Here is a 14991-nt window from a genome sequence, read left to right as displayed (position 1 = left end):
TCCGATGGCATTTTTAGCTGCTTTTTAAGGTACGCTGCGGGCATGGTTTTTAAAAGATGGTTGCGCATCCCTCTGAACGCTCCGGTGCTTCTGTGTCCCCCAAAACATTATGTGGTGTTGGAAAAGACAGTCAGGCTCCTAGGTCTCCAAGATTTGGAGCCTGACATACTGGGGGACCAGAGAAAGGTATCAAAGGTCCTCAGGCGGAGTGAGGTTACCCTGGCAGTGTCCAATTTCACACAGGCAAGATCCAAAAAGGTATGGCGGAACGTGTACGGGAAGTTTCTGGCGAATGTACACAGGGATCTTGCCTGGGCAATCGTCCACCAGTGCCTCCCTACTCGTGAGTTCCAGCACAGGCGAGGACTGGTGGCGAGAGCCAAGTGCCCGAGAGATGGCTGCGGAGTGGACGAAACGGTGCTGCACATATTTTGGAACTGCCCTTTTGCACGGGAGCTTTGGAGGAAGGTAGGCCCACTTTTGAAGTGGGCCTGCGGCCTAAAAGATTTTAATCACGAATGTGTCTTTTACGGTCTTTTTAACTGCCCCAATTTTAAACAGCAGATGATCTGCTGGATGATTATTAATTGTTTTAAAAATGCCATCTGGAAAGTTAGGAACATCTTACTTTTTAAACATGATTTTATTGATGTTAAAAACTGTATAAAGCTGGCCCTGAGTGAGATGTACATCTATTACCTAAGAGACAAGAAACAGTTGGGGGCCAGCGAGGCAGCATCCATGTGGTGTCTGCCTCTATGGAACGAAATAACAATATAATCAGTTTTTATGACATTTGTATAATGTTTTATCCTGCCATTTTTATTTTTTCTCCTTTTATAACTGGTTTTATTATTTGTATTTTAAAACTTTTGTGAACCTTTTATTATTTTGCATTTTAAATTCTGTATGGTTTCTTATTTATTCAATAAAATTTTGTTGAAACCTTATCTGTTCTTATCATGGGGAGATACCATGATCGCTACGGTCTGAAGAACTCCAAGCATTGTGGTAGAGATTTTGCGTAGTACGATTGCAGTACTTTTCGTTCTTATTAGAACCGCATTTCTCTAGAGCATACCACCTGAAGATCGTCTCCTGCCTGCCTCGGAACATCTGAAGAAGGAGAAGATCTTGAAGACTGCAGCTCCGGAAGAAGCCGACGAAGAACCTGGAAGAAGGGAATCGGCGGTGAATTCCGGAACAGCGGCGAAGAGGAAGGCGGCGCAGAATCTTTTCGAAGAAACTCGCTGCCTCTGGACAAGGATTTGCATAGCTCCTCCCACCGGGACCGGATCTGCATAGCTCCTCCCACCCGGGAAAGAAGACTTTGCGAAGCCTCTCTCCACAAGCAAGCAAGGAAGCGGAAAAGAGCCTGCTGGAAGAAGCCATGGCCTCAACCAGCAAGTCCACCCAGGAGGCTGCAGGGCAAGGCCTGGAGGTCCAGCCCCAACCACAGCAAGCTTCAACCTCCACCACGGCAAGGCAGAAGGGCGGCAGAATTCCTAACCTGGAAGCTCCAACCCTGGAGCCCTGGATGAGGCAGACTGTTGCCTTGAAGCTCAAGCCCGTGGACGGAAGGGTGCCGGACATGTCCCACGACGTGTTCTGCAAGAAGATGCTGGCGGATCAAGGCTTCCCCACGGCTGACACCCTGGGAATAGCAACCTTCTTTTCGGGAATCTTCTACATCACCTTTGCCACCATTGGGACCTGTAGAAGATACTGGGAGGTGGTGAAAGCGGCGAGTCCCGAATCCCCTTTCTCTCGCTTTGTGGGCAACTGCCTTATTCAAAGAGAGGAGAGGCGGGTGACGGTCTCAATGCGGAACCCACACACCCCAGGCACGGACATCTCGACCTTCCTGAAGCGCTTCTGCACCGTGGTGAGAGAGCCCACCCGCATCCTGAACTCACTCGGATACTGGACCTGCAAGTGGTCTGTGGTCGTCAGACTCAACAAGAACCCTGCTTCTCCAGACGGACTACAGCACCTGCCAACGACATTTTCCTTGGGCAACTCCACAGGACTTATCTTCTACCCGGACATGCCGCAGACCTGCAGGAGATGTGGCAAGATGGGCCACGAGGGCAAGGACTGTACGGAGGATGCCTGCAGGTATTGCCGTGTGACAGGTCACACGACCAAGGACTGCCCCAAGAGCAAGACCTGCAACCTCTGCGGACTGGCAGCCCACAGCTACAAGGACTGCCCCCAGAGGGAGAGAACATGGGCATCTGTGGCAGCGAGAGCACCGAAGCCAGCCCCAGCTCCGGAGCCAACACCACGGATGGCCAAGCCGACCAAGGAGGGTAAGAAGGCGAAAGCCACCACCCCTGCCCCGTCCCGCCCCTCCCCTGCCCCTCCCCGCCCCATCCCCTGCCCCTCCCGCCCCCATCTCCTGCCCCATCCCGCCCCACCCCTGCCCCATCCCGTCCCACCCCTGCCCCATCCCGTCCCACCCCTGCCCCTCCTGCCCCCATCCCGTCCCACCCCTGCCCCTCCTACCCCATCCCGTCCCACCCCTGCCCCTCCTGCCCCATCCCGCCCCACCCCTGCCCCCCGTACCCCACCCCGGCCCACCCCTGCCCCGTCCTCCCCTGCCCGGCCCACCCCTGCCCCGTCCTCCCCTGCCCGGCCCACCCCTGCCCCGTCCTCCCCTGCCCGGGCACTCTCTCCTGCCCCCCGCCCCACCCAGCCTCCTTTCTCTCCTGGCCCAGCAGCACCTAACCCCCCTCCAGCTGCTGGTGCCCGCCCTTCGGAGGACTTTCCTGTGCTTCCTCCCCCAGGTACCATACAGAGGAAGAGGAAAGGAAGGGACAACGTATCAGAAGAGTCCCACAAAAGAAAGATAATCGAGACCTGCGAGACCCCTCAAGCTTCAGATGAGGAGGAGGAGATGGAGCAGGTCTGCGAGAGCCTTGAGGCTTCAGAAGGAGAGGAGGTGATGGAGCAGGCCCAAGTGGAGCAGGGCCAAGCAGAGCCAGTCCAAGCTCAATCTATGGAGGAGCTGCTGCAGGACCCAGAGGTTAAGAAAATCCTGGACACTCCGTCCAACACGGTCTACGACGAGTTCTTGGAAGGGCGCTACGAGAAGCCACAGGAGCCGACAGGCGCCAGAGAAGAGGACCCGTCCGACCAGACTGGTAACTAGTATCAGAACTAACCTCTCTTTTTATTCCCATGGCTGATCTCAACATCTTCTGCATTAATGTGAGGAGTATCAGAGCTTGGTTTAGATTTCAGACTGTTCTTACGTTCTTAGATTCCCAGAGGTGTGATGTTTACATGTTGCAGGAATGTGCTTTGTCTGCTTCTAGGTCTTACAACCATCTGGCCAGGCAGTGGCCTCACGGCCCTTCCTACTGGTCTGGTGGGGGCGACAATAGGTCTGCGGGGGTGGCCATCCTGATCAGGGGAGGTAACTTTGCACTTGATTCCGTCCGGGAGCTCGTCTGTGGCAGACTTCTTGTCGCAGACGGTTCCTGGGCGGGTGAGCCCGTGCGGCTCATCAACGTGTACGCCTCCCCTGAGAGGGATGTCCGACTGGAGGTTCTCCAGGCCCTGCGGGCTGAACTCGCCACCACTAGGGCAGTAGTGTTGGGTGGTGACTTCAACTGCCCCATTGAGGTGGACGGGCGCAGTTCTGGCACATCCGCCAACCTGGACGTGACGTCTAAACTGCTGATTGAGATGGTGACGGAGGCATCCTTGCAGGACGTTGTCGGGTCCATCGGGAACGGCTCCGTAAACTATACGTGGAGCCGCCCCGATGGCTCGCTCCGTTCTCGGATAGACTTCATCTTCACTTCGAGAGCAGTCAGAAAGGTGTCGTACTCTATGGTCCCCTGCTTCTTCTCTGACCACAGGGCCATTCGATTCCGGGGGACTCTGGGCCATGGATTCCCACCTGGCCCAGGCTCCTGGAAGTTGAATTGTGCCCTGTTGGAGCAGAGGGAGGTCATGGAGGAACTTAGGGATGCGTACCTTGTATGGCGAAATGACAAATGTCTGTTCAAGTGCATCAGCGACTGGTGGGAATATGTTAAAGTCGAATTCCGTTGTTTCTTTCAGGCAAAAGGCAGACAACAGGCGTGTGCGAAGAAGTGGGACTTGAGGAAACTGCAGCGCGAGCTGCGGTCCCTGCAGGACCTGCTCCAGTGTGGCTGGGACGTCAGGGAGGAGCTGGAGGAGACCAAAAAGAGCTTGAAAAGGCACTTTGAGGAGGAATCCAAGCGAATCGTCTTTCGTTCCAAGGTGGAGAACCTGGAGAAGGGTGAGAAATGTAACTCTTTCTTTTTCAGGAAGCTCCATGCCGGCCACACGCCCCTGACTGAGCTACGAGATGAGACCGGACACATGAGGAGCGGCAAGGAGGAAGTGATGGGGGTCGTCCACGACTTCTACAGCAACCTCTACGCCCCCAAGTCATCCGACCCCGAAGCCGCCGAGAGGTTCCTGTCAGGTGTCACTAACGTTGTTGATCCCGCAGGTGCGGCGGCTATGGACGATCCCTTGACGGTGGGGGAGCTGCTCTCTGCCGCTAAATCCTTTAAGCCCGGCAGGACCCCGGGCAGTGACGGTCTCCCGGCCGAGCTCTACGTAGCTCTGGGTGACCTGACCTGTCCGGACCTGTTGGAGGTGTACGAGGAGATGGTGGTGGGGGGGCAGAATGCCTCCGTCGTTGAGGGAAGGGATGATCACGATCTTGTATAAGCGGAAGGGGGAGAGATGTGACCTGAAAAACTGGCGTCCCATCTCTCTCCTGAACGTGGACTACAAGATCCTCGCCAAGGTGCTGGCCAACAGGCTGAAACCTGTCATGGGGCAGATCGTCCATCCGGACCAGACCTGCAGCATTCCTGGCCGCAGGATTGCCGACAGCCTTGCCCTTGTGAGAGACACGGTCCATTACATCCAGGACCGCGGGGGCCGCGCCGCCCTGGTCAGCTTAGATCAGGAGAAGGCGTTCGACCGTGTCTCCCACGCATTCATGGACAGGGTTTTGCGCAGGCTGGGTCTGGGGAAGATGTTTTGCTCTTTTGTTAACGTTATGTATTTTGACATTTACAGCACGGTGTTGGTGAACGGCTGGAAGACTGACCCCTTTTCCATTCTTTCAGGGGTTAGACAAGGCTGCCCTCTTTCACCTCTCCTTTTTGTTTGTGTTATAGAGCTCTTCGCTGAGACTATCCGGCAGAATGGAGAGATCAGAGGGATCACCGCACCAGGACCAGATCGCCACGAGGTCAAGTGCTCGCTCTACATGGACGACGTGACCGTCTTCTGCGCTGACCAGCGTTCGGTGACTGCACTCGTCCAGACCTGCGAGGACTTCGGCAGAGCTTCGGGGGCAAAAGTCAACTGCGGGAAGTCGGAGGCCATGCTCTTCGGGGAGTGGCACCTGGCTTCTTCCGCCCCCTTCCCCTTTACTATTAAGCCGGACTTCATTCAAATTCTTGGAGTCTGGTTCGGGAAGGAAGGAGCGGCCCTTAAGTCTTGGCAAGACCGACTAGGAAGGATAAACTCAAAGATCGGACTGTGGAGCTCCAGAAAGCTCACGATGGAAGGCAAGGCACTTGTCCTGCGGAGTGAAGTTTTGCCTGTGCTCCAATATACCGCACAGGCCTGGCCTCCCCATACCACCGTTTGCAAGGCCATCACCCGGACAGTGTTTGGCTTCGTCTGGGGCAAAATGGACAGAGTCAAGAGGACCGTGATGTACAAGGAACCCCGCAAGGGTGGGAAGGGAATACCCGACATCCCCGCTCTGCTGAGGGCCTCCTTTGCATGTGTCACGGTGCAGCGGACTCTTGTTGAAAAGACTGGCTCAGCGGGCAGGTCCATGTCTCGCTTGCTTCTCATGCCCCTCTGGAGACAGCTGGGCTGGGACAAGTGGGACAGCTCCATCCCTTACAACTGGAACACTCCCTGGTTCTATGGGGATGTTGTCCGGTTTGTGAGGGAGCACCAGCTGGAAGGACTGAAACCCGACCTATGGAAGCCGAAGACAATCCACAAGCTCATCCGAGCTAAGGACTTGACCGAGCTGGTTCCGGGACTCCCCGCAGCCACTGCAGAGACAGTTTGGAACAATGTGGCCTCAAAGCGGCTTACCAATGGACACAAGGACTTGTCGTGGATGGCCGTCATGGGAGGTCTCTCTCTCAGGTCATTCATGCATGCCCGCAACCTGTGCAAGACCCGGTACTGCCCCCGTTGCCCCTACGTGGAGGAAACATCTTTCCACGTGTTTTGGCAGTGCCCCTTTGCACAGGGTCTGTTGGACGCCCTAGAACATGAACTCAGAGACTCAGTGCCCAGGAGCTGCCTATCGTACCATTCGGTGCTTTACGGCCTGTTCCCTGGGACCCACGACGTGGAGGCCATCCAGGAGGCCTGGCGCCTTATGAACTGTTTTAAGGACGCAGTGTGGCTCTCCAGGAACCGCCTCGTGATCAACAGGGAAAACATGTCCGTCCGGGACTGCCGCAGGTTCATCAAGAACCTGCTTAGAGACTATTCCATCTTGGACAGCTCGGCCGTTGATGAGGAAGAAGAGGAGTGAAGACCCCTCTCCTTCTCCCATGTCTCCCTGAAGATACAGCCCAACAGTTTGGCCCTGTGATCCGCCCCCTCCCTACCCCCACATAGTCGCCCACACCCCTACCCCGATCACAGATTGTATTATTTGGTTTTTGTTTGATCTCTTGTGCTTTTCTATTGCAGGATTGAGCTGAATGTTAGAGTAGCATGGTGTGCGATGTATAGCTTAGGGAACCTTTGCTGTGTATTGTACTATCATGCTTTGTGTGACTGTAATTTATTGTACGACTTGTAATGACTGAACGGAAAATAAAGCTCTTTCAATCAAAAAAAAAAAATCTGTTCTTATCAGTTTAATATCTGATACGTCCCCTATCTGGGGACCATATATTAAATGGATTTTTGAGAACGGGGGCCGATTTCGAAGCTTGCTTCCGTCGCCCTATGCATTGACCCGATATGGCAGTATCTTCGGGTACAGTGCACCACCCCCTTACAGGGTTAAAAAGAAAGATTCCTACTTTCATTGCTACCTGCTTGCTGGCTAGCCAGCTAGCCAGCCCTGTGGGCCTTGCTGCTGCTGCAGCCAAAAAACAAAAGGTGGTGCTGCTGCTGCTTCTGCTGCTTCTGCTTCTGCTTGTGTCTGGCCCCTGTTGGAGCGTCCAGGCACAGGACTTCTGCTGCTGCTGACTAAATGGCCTCCTTAATTGGATCATTTGAGTAGCCAGCACACCTGTGCAGGTAGGGCATGACATGATAGGCAGCTGCCTTGATAGCGGGTGGGTGCTGAATGTTCCTAATTGACAAAATAAGATTAATGCTTATGAAGAAATATAAAATCTCATCCCTTCCCCAATATCGCGCCACACCCCTACCCCTTAATTCCCTGGTTGAACGTGATGGACATATGTCTTTTTTCGACCGTACTAACTATGTAACTATGTAACATAACATGGGGGGGGGGGGGGGGGTCTCCTGGCTGTTCACACAGGTGTGTCATTGCTGTACATTGACCATGCATTGCTTCTGTGGTATTGCAAAGGCAAAGACAAATGCTTCCAGCCATCCATTGCACTAATGGATTGGTCATCAGCTGGCTGTCTATGTCCCGCATCAATATAGACCAAAGTACAGAGGGTTAGGCTATGCTATTGTGCACCTACCTGATGCATCAGAAGGTGCGAGGCCCTTGCTAAATTCTGTGCACAGACTTTGAGATCTATGCTTTAGACTGTATCTAAACCTGCTCCAACATGGACTGACATTCTGGCCTACTTTCAGCCGATGCGACTTGTCTGTCGCTGAACAGTCGCTTTTTATGTATTCAGCACCTATGTATAATGTTGTAAAAATGCTCTAGAAGCTAAAGTCGCAGAAATGTCACACATATTTGGCCTGCAACTTTCTGTGCGACAAATTCAGACAGGAAAAATCAGTATAAATCCTTAGAAAATTATCCCCCAGTGTCTCCATCTGCTGGCGGTATTGAATAAGCATTGCTGCACTGATGGGGTATGCATTAGACGAAAAAAAAGAAGAAAAAGAAGAATAATACGCCCAGAAAAGAGGCGAAAAGGAGAAAAACGTAAAAAAACGTGAAAAAAAAGTAAGAGGAAGAGAAGGGAAAAAAAGGTGGAAATGGGTTTAAAAGTGATTTCGGCGGAGAAATATATATATATATATATATATATATATATATATATATATATATATGCGCACACACACACATAGATATAAACGTATTCTCCGTTGAGATATTGCAGCCGCTGCTGTGTCCAGGCCCAGGAGCCTTAGCACTGTGCTGTGATGTCACTCAATACCACTGACATCACTAGGTGTAAACAACATCTCTCCTTTGCTGTGTATGTGACTATGGAGCTGTTTGGTGATGTCGTCTATTACGGCCTTCATAGAAGCAACAGGAGATTGTTGCATCCATCTTGAACCCTCAGAACTACAGTGCTATGATGTCACTCACTTCCACAGGCCTTGCAGAGTGTAAACAACAACAACCCAGCTTTGTTGTGTATGTAACCATAGGGATTTGTGATGTCACCTAGAACCTTCACAGCAGCGACAGCTTTATGAGGAGCATCAGCACTGCTCTGCCTGAGCAGAACCATCACCGCCATAGGTTGTCAAATAACCCGGATTTAACCCACACAGGTAAGTCCAATGGGGTGCAGGCATGTCCTCTATGCTTACAGCTTCCCGTGGGTGTTGGTTTGATACCGTTTGGGGACAGCCAAGGAGGCATCTGCAGGCAACAAAGGTAGGTGTGTGCTTGTGTGTGTGTTTCCTATGCAGATCCTAAGCCCAGTGTCACATGCAAGTAGGAGGAGTAAGAAGGGTTCCTGGCAAATCCGGGTTATGGATTGCATTTAAAAAGGCCCCGTGGGAGTGCAATGGGCCCCTGTCTTGCTGCTTAGCAATAATGGTATGGGTTTAGGTTCTGCTGTGTGTACTGGTGGTTGACTGCCCCCCAGCCCAGAGTGTGCATGGAAAATTGTCTGGCAGCCTCCCTGACAGCAAGCAGTGATAGTGCCCATGAAGGGGACCTTGTTGGGCCCGCCCCTTTCACGGTTATCGCTTCTCGGCCTTTTGGCTAAGATCAAGTGTAGTATCTGTTCTTATCAATTTAATATCTGATACGTCCCCTATCTGGGGACCATATATTAAATGGATTTTTGAGAACGGGGGCCGATTTCGAAGCTTGCTTCCGTCGCCCTATGCATTGACCCGATATGGCAGTATCTTCGGGTACAGTGCACCACCCCCTTACAGGGTTAAAAAGAAAGATTCCTACTTTCATTGCTACCTGCTTGCTGGCTAGCCAGCTAGCCAGCCCTGTGGGCCTTGCTGCTGCTGCAGCCAAAAAACAAAAGGTGGTGCTGCTGCTGCTTCTGCTGCTTCTGCTTCTGCTTGTGTCTGGCCCCTGTTGGAGCGTCCAGGCACAGGACTTCTGCTGCTGCTGACTAAATGGCCTCCTTAATTGGATCATTTGAGTAGCCAGCACACCTGTGCAGGTAGGGCATGACATGATAGGCAGCTGCCTTGATAGCGGGTGGGTGCTGAATGTTCCTAATTGACAAAATAAGATTAATGCTTATGAAGAAATATAAAATCTCATCCCTTCCCCAATATCGCGCCACACCCCTACCCCTTAATTCCCTGGTTGAACGTGATGGACATATGTCTTTTTTCGACCGTACTAACTATGTAACTATGTAACATAACATGGGGGGGGGGGGGGGGGGTCTCCTGGCTGTTCACACAGGTGTGTCATTGCTGTACATTGACCATGCATTGCTTCTGTGGTATTGCAAAGGCAAAGACAAATGCTTCCAGCCATCCATTGCACTAATGGATTGGTCATCAGCTGGCTGTCTATGTCCCGCATCAATATAGACCAAAGTACAGAGGGTTAGGCTATGCTATTGTGCACCTACCTGATGCATCAGAAGGTGCGAGGCCCTTGCTAAATTCTGTGCACAGACTTTGAGATCTATGCTTTAGACTGTATCTAAACCTGCTCCAACATGGACTGACATTCTGGCCTACTTTCAGCCGATGCGACTTGTCTGTCGCTGAACAGTCGCTTTTTATGTATTCAGCACCTATGTATAATGTTGTAAAAATGCTCTAGAAGCTAAAGTCGCAGAAATGTCACACATATTTGGCCTGCAACTTTCTGTGCGACAAATTCAGACAGGAAAAATCAGTATAAATCCTTAGAAAATTATCCCCCAGTGTCTCCATCTGCTGGCGGTATTGAATAAGCATTGCTGCACTGATGGGGTATGCATTAGACGAAAAAAAAGAAGAAAAAGAAGAATAATACGCCCAGAAAAGAGGCGAAAAGGAGAAAAACGTAAAAAAACGTGAAAAAAAAGTAAGAGGAAGAGAAGGGAAAAAAAGGTGGAAATGGGTTTAAAAGTGATTTCGGCGGAGAAATATATATATATATATATATATATATATATATATATATATATGCGCACACACACACATAGATATAAACGTATTCTCCGTTGAGATATTGCAGCCGCTGCTGTGTCCAGGCCCAGGAGCCTTAGCACTGTGCTGTGATGTCACTCAATACCACTGACATCACTAGGTGTAAACAACATCTCTCCTTTGCTGTGTATGTGACTATGGAGCTGTTTGGTGATGTCGTCTATTACGGCCTTCATAGAAGCAACAGGAGATTGTTGCATCCATCTTGAACCCTCAGAACTACAGTGCTATGATGTCACTCACTTCCACAGGCCTTGCAGAGTGTAAACAACAACAACCCAGCTTTGTTGTGTATGTAACCATAGGGATTTGTGATGTCACCTAGAACCTTCACAGCAGCGACAGCTTTATGAGGAGCATCAGCACTGCTCTGCCTGAGCAGAACCATCACCGCCATAGGTTGTCAAATAACCCGGATTTAACCCACACAGGTAAGTCCAATGGGGTGCAGGCATGTCCTCTATGCTTACAGCTTCCCGTGGGTGTTGGTTTGATACCGTTTGGGGACAGCCAAGGAGGCATCTGCAGGCAACAAAGGTAGGTGTGTGCTTGTGTGTGTGTTTCCTATGCAGATCCTAAGCCCAGTGTCACATGCAAGTAGGAGGAGTAAGAAGGGTTCCTGGCAAATCCGGGTTATGGATTGCATTTAAAAAGGCCCCGTGGGAGTGCAATGGGCCCCTGTCTTGCTGCTTAGCAATAATGGTATGGGTTTAGGTTCTGCTGTGTGTACTGGTGGTTGACTGCCCCCCAGCCCAGAGTGTGCATGGAAAATTGTCTGGCAGCCTCCCTGACAGCAAGCAGTGATAGTGCCCATGAAGGGGACCTTGTTGGGCCCGCCCCTTTCACGGTTATCGCTTCTCGGCCTTTTGGCTAAGATCAAGTGTAGTATCTGTTCTTATCAGTTTAATATCTGATACGTCCCCTATCTGGGGACCATATATTAAATGGATTTTTGAGAACGGGGGCCGATTTCGAAGCTTGCTTCCGTCGCCCTATGCATTGACCCGATATGGCAGTATCTTCGGGTACAGTGCACCACCCCCTTACAGGGTTAAAAAGAAAGATTCCTACTTTCATTGCTACCTGCTTGCTGGCTAGCCAGCTAGCCAGCCCTGTGGGCCTTGCTGCTGCTGCAGCCAAAAAACAAAAGGTGGTGCTGCTGCTGCTTCTGCTGCTTCTGCTTCTGCTTGTGTCTGGCCCCTGTTGGAGCGTCCAGGCACAGGACTTCTGCTGCTGCTGACTAAATGGCCTCCTTAATTGGATCATTTGAGTAGCCAGCACACCTGTGCAGGTAGGGCATGACATGATAGGCAGCTGCCTTGATAGCGGGTGGGTGCTGAATGTTCCTAATTGACAAAATAAGATTAATGCTTATGAAGAAATATAAAATCTCATCCCTTCCCCAATATCGCGCCACACCCCTACCCCTTAATTCCCTGGTTGAACGTGATGGACATATGTCTTTTTTCGACCGTACTAACTATGTAACTATGTAACATAACATGGGGGGGGGGGGGGGGGGGTCTCCTGGCTGTTCACACAGGTGTGTCATTGCTGTACATTGACCATGCATTGCTTCTGTGGTATTGCAAAGGCAAAGACAAATGCTTCCAGCCATCCATTGCACTAATGGATTGGTCATCAGCTGGCTGTCTATGTCCCGCATCAATATAGACCAAAGTACAGAGGGTTAGGCTATGCTATTGTGCACCTACCTGATGCATCAGAAGGTGCGAGGCCCTTGCTAAATTCTGTGCACAGACTTTGAGATCTATGCTTTAGACTGTATCTAAACCTGCTCCAACATGGACTGACATTCTGGCCTACTTTCAGCCGATGCGACTTGTCTGTCGCTGAACAGTCGCTTTTTATGTATTCAGCACCTATGTATAATGTTGTAAAAATGCTCTAGAAGCTAAAGTCGCAGAAATGTCACACATATTTGGCCTGCAACTTTCTGTGCGACAAATTCAGACAGGAAAAATCAGTATAAATCCTTAGAAAATTATCCCCCAGTGTCTCCATCTGCTGGCGGTATTGAATAAGCATTGCTGCACTGATGGGGTATGCATTAGACGAAAAAAAAGAAGAAAAAGAAGAATAATACGCCCAGAAAAGAGGCGAAAAGGAGAAAAACGTAAAAAAACGTGAAAAAAAAGTAAGAGGAAGAGAAGGGAAAAAAAGGTGGAAATGGGTTTAAAAGTGATTTCGGCGGAGAAATATATATATATATATATATATATATATGCGCACACACACACATAGATATAAACGTATTCTCCGTTGAGATATTGCAGCCGCTGCTGTGTCCAGGCCCAGGAGCCTTAGCACTGTGCTGTGATGTCACTCAATACCACTGACATCACTAGGTGTAAACAACATCTCTCCTTTGCTGTGTATGTGACTATGGAGCTGTTTGGTGATGTCGTCTATTACGGCCTTCATAGAAGCAACAGGAGATTGTTGCATCCATCTTGAACCCTCAGAACTACAGTGCTATGATGTCACTCACTTCCACAGGCCTTGCAGAGTGTAAACAACAACAACCCAGCTTTGTTGTGTATGTAACCATAGGGATTTGTGATGTCACCTAGAACCTTCACAGCAGCGACAGCTTTATGAGGAGCATCAGCACTGCTCTGCCTGAGCAGAACCATCACCGCCATAGGTTGTCAAATAACCCGGATTTAACCCACACAGGTAAGTCCAATGGGGTGCAGGCATGTCCTCTATGCTTACAGCTTCCCGTGGGTGTTGGTTTGATACCGTTTGGGGACAGCCAAGGAGGCATCTGCAGGCAACAAAGGTAGGTGTGTGCTTGTGTGTGTGTTTCCTATGCAGATCCTAAGCCCAGTGTCACAAGCAAGTAGGAGGAGTAAGAAGGGTTCCTGGCAAATCCGGGTTATGGATTGCATTTAAAAAGGCCCCGTGGGAGTGCAATGGGCCCCTGTCTTGCTGCTTAGCAATAATGGTATGGGTTTAGGTTCTGCTGTGTGTACTGGTGGTTGACTGCCCCCCAGCCCAGAGTGTGCATGGAAAATTGTCTGGCAGCCTCCCTGACAGCAAGCAGTGATAGTGCCCATGAAGGGGACCTTGTTGGGCCCACCCCTTTCACGGTAATCGCTTCTCGGCCTTTTGGCTAAGATCAAGTGTAGTATCTGCATTTGGTCTGGTCGGAAGGTGTCTGTGGTACCCCGCTTCTCGGCCTTGGGGGATTGTCTCTCCTTACGGAGGGACTTCACCCCCTTGCTGCTATTGGGGAGCGGGCTTAGTCCACGGACAACGGGTTGCGATCCCCCTGTCTCTGGGACCTTGTGTCTCAGAAGGCATTTTCGGTACGTTGAGCGTTACCTGTAGCTTCGGAAGCACCTAGGGTACCCCCGACCTCTGCCTTGGGTAAGGGTTCCGCTTTTATAGCGGGATTCCGAGCCCCTGCTGCTATTGGGGAAGGGGCTTAGTCCCTGGGTGTGGAAGATGCCGTTCTCCTGGGCTTTCCCCTCTGGGGAAATGTCGATGCGAAATACCATCCGCATAGAGGTGTCGGAGAGCCATCGTCAGTTGAAGAACCTCCGCTTCATTGCGGAGGTGATTCTTCTTGACTACTTCCGCCTCAATAGGGAGGACATCCTGTGTCTAAATGACCAGGAAAGCCGTGGCCTGTATACCGTCACCTTCACGGCCACGGCGTGTTGCGATAACATCTATGCAACCTTGTCTGGTGCGGACCAGAGGGACGATCGACTCGACGGTCTTTCGTTCCAGTTCCTCTATGGTGAGGAACATATACCGTTGGTGGTGGCTATGCACAGCCCTCATGTGACCACGGAGGATATAGCCACTTTTCTTCGGCGATACTGCGAAGAGGTGCGATTCGCAAACAAAATCTTGAACTCCGTGCGGTTCTGGAACGGCAAGAGGAAGTTCTGGGTCAAGCTCCGTAAGGATCCCGGTGGTATTGGGGGTCTTTGCCATCCGCCCCCAAATTTTGCCATCGGGAGAGTTCGGGGCTTCCTGTTCTATCCTCAAATGCCTATGTATTGCCGAAATTGCTTGAGGTTTGGCCACACCCAGGAGACCTGCGGCGCGGAGCGTGTGATTCGCTGCAATAGGTGTGGCCAAGAAGGTCACATAGCCTCAAGATGTAGCCATACAATAAGGTGCAACCTCTGCGGAGAGGAAAATCACGATTTTAATTCCTGTCCCCATAAAGCAAAAACTACGATGGGTGGGTCAAGGCTGGGCCCACCCAAAGAGGGGACAGGACAAAAGACGTCCTTTTTTAAGATGCCCAAACCCCAGATGGCAGGTACTGATGGGTCCAGGCCCAAGACCTCTGGTGCTCCATCGGGGGGCCCACCGGTGGTAGTGCTAGGGGGAGGCCATGGGGATTCCACGAAGCCCGGGCGGGTGATCGAGTTTACTGCCCGG

The 14991-nt window shown here is 51.1% G+C and overlaps 2 non-coding genes and 2 pseudogenes across 2 annotated transcripts; all 4 read left to right on the top strand.

Annotated features, from left to right (window-relative positions):
- Nucleotides 1-6857: 6857 nt before the first annotated feature.
- LOC130322180 (U2 spliceosomal RNA) lies at nt 6858-7037 on the top strand (annotated as a pseudogene).
- Nucleotides 7038-9131: 2094 nt separating this feature from the next.
- LOC130322163 (U2 spliceosomal RNA) lies at nt 9132-9322 on the top strand. Its single transcript, XR_008867744.1, has one exon. It is a non-coding gene; the product is annotated as a U2 spliceosomal RNA (small nuclear RNA).
- Nucleotides 9323-11413: 2091 nt separating this feature from the next.
- Nucleotides 11414-11604, top strand: LOC130322125 (U2 spliceosomal RNA). Its single transcript, XR_008867710.1, has one exon. It is a non-coding gene; the product is annotated as a U2 spliceosomal RNA (small nuclear RNA).
- A 2078-nt stretch (nt 11605-13682) lies between these two features.
- LOC130322206 (U2 spliceosomal RNA) lies at nt 13683-13900 on the top strand (annotated as a pseudogene).
- Nucleotides 13901-14991: the final 1091 nt, after the last annotated feature.

Source organism: Hyla sarda, unplaced genomic scaffold (assembly GCF_029499605.1).
Source record: "Hyla sarda isolate aHylSar1 unplaced genomic scaffold, aHylSar1.hap1 scaffold_231, whole genome shotgun sequence".
Classification (NCBI taxonomy): domain Eukaryota; kingdom Metazoa; phylum Chordata; class Amphibia; order Anura; family Hylidae; genus Hyla; species Hyla sarda.
Note: the sequence above shows the minus strand (reverse complement) of the source record. Positions and strands in the feature narration are given on the sequence as shown.